Genomic DNA, 1,908 nt, shown 5'->3' on the forward strand with positions numbered 1-1,908 from the left:
CTCAGCCATCACCATAGTTCTAAGTAAGGATCAAGAACTTGCAGGCCATTCATAAAGAGAGAGATGGCCAAGGAGACAGTCACCAAATGCTGTCACTTCCATTTGTATTATTTTCTGACGAGACAGCTCTGCCATTCATCAAAACAGCATGAGCCTGTCTTGCTACATCTTTAAGCATCAGCTTACCCACAACCTAAACTATTCCTTTTCAAATGAAAAGCTCAGGGATCGTCACACTAGCTGGAGTCTTCAGAGGTTCTACGAAGTACAAACTTAATTAGACTTGGTTTCTAAAAATTTCCCTTGTGTTTTTTAATTATTAGAGACAGCAAATATCTCTAATATTGAACTCATGTCATGTAGCCCCCTATGTCAATTTCCTTAATAAATTCCATGTGCTTTTTACAAGGGTTGTAGTTTTTGGAGAGCTCTCTGTCTTTTTGAACCCCTCAAGACTGGACACTGAGGAATATAAACAATGATTTTTTAAAAAAATATCATACTTCCTCTACCACCTTGAATTTGAAATAGGAACATATGAATGTAATAGCTCTAAAATAACTATGCAGATTTATGGGGAATATCAACTGAGATTATATCGCAGGGCCTACCTGGGCCTTTTTGAGCGGGTGGGGATTTGTTAAAGTCAGGAGATAGTTTGGGGAGAATGTGATTTCTAGTTAAAGTCATCTAAAAATCAATATTGCTGAAGGTCCCTGACATAAGGATCCCTCCAGAACTAGACTTGCTTCTAAAATTGGGAAGACAGGAATAACAATCAAATCTTGAGTAGAAGTGGATAGAAATCGCAGCCAGGAGCGACGCTTAGCTTCTGCCTCCCCACCGTTTGAAGATGGGCTTGTTTTTAAAACAGCCAACATAATTCAGCTGGAGGAGGTAGAAAGCTTTTTTCTCCTCCTCGTTTCAGTAGAAATCGGTGGACGTTACCTTGTGTAATTGTTCCCCCTGCGTTTAGTACCTAAAAGAACCCTCATTGCTTGCATTTCTGTGGGCTTAGCGCCTAGGGCTGAACAAGTATTCATTAGCTAATCCGCGGAGAGCTGGCTGGGGAGAGAAGGGGAGACGGCAGCGGTGTAGAGGGCAATTTACTAGGTGTACTAAAGGGAGTCCTAGGGGAGGTGACAACAGCTCGGGCAGCAGCTGCTGCACGCACAAGCTAGGGGCAGAAAAACCCAGACCCGAAGCCAGTTGCGGGACGCCACTTCTTCCCCAGAGGGTGACAGCGGCAAGGGGAAAGGCTCCGGAAGGCAGAGACCTGCAAAGGGCCGCCCCAGGACTTCCAGGACGAAGTCATCAAAGGAAAGAGAAGGCTCAAGCTTTGACCCTCCTAGCCTCCACTGAGACCTCTTAAAAATCACTCCGGGAATGAGGAAGGGGAAACTGGCAGGTATACGGGAGAGGGCGGTCCGCAGACGGGACACGACCTGGACCACGCGTAATCCGAAGGGAGATAAAAGGGCGTACTTGGCCAAGGGAGGCGCGGGTTCCCAGACTCGTGTGATACTCCTAGCTTTTACGATTCCTTACTCTCCTTTCTGACCCCCAAGTCACCCTGGCAGCCTGCGGGGCCAGAGAACACCGGTGGGGCCCCCTCAGGCGCGGGGCCAGGGGCTAGTTCAGGCCCTTGCTGCCCCTTTAAGGGTTCCTGAAACTTTCCCCCCGGGTAGCTAAGGAGCCTCGTCACATCCGTTGGCCGTGGCCGCCGGGGCGCGTTCCTAGGAATTTCGGGACTCGAGTTTCCCAGGGAAGAGGCGCGGCCCGAGAACATCCAGAGTGGGCAGCGCCGGCTCCGTGTAGTCTCCGGTGGGCCCCCACGCCCCGCCCTGACCTTGGCCGCGGGCGAGGGGCCAGGCCCCTGCGGGGCTGCCAGCGCCCGCCAGAGGAGGT

The sequence above is a fragment of the Trichechus manatus genome, unplaced genomic scaffold, assembly GCF_000243295.1.
Source record: "Trichechus manatus latirostris isolate Lorelei unplaced genomic scaffold, TriManLat1.0 scaffold00202, whole genome shotgun sequence".
NCBI lineage: Eukaryota > Metazoa > Chordata > Mammalia > Sirenia > Trichechidae > Trichechus > Trichechus manatus.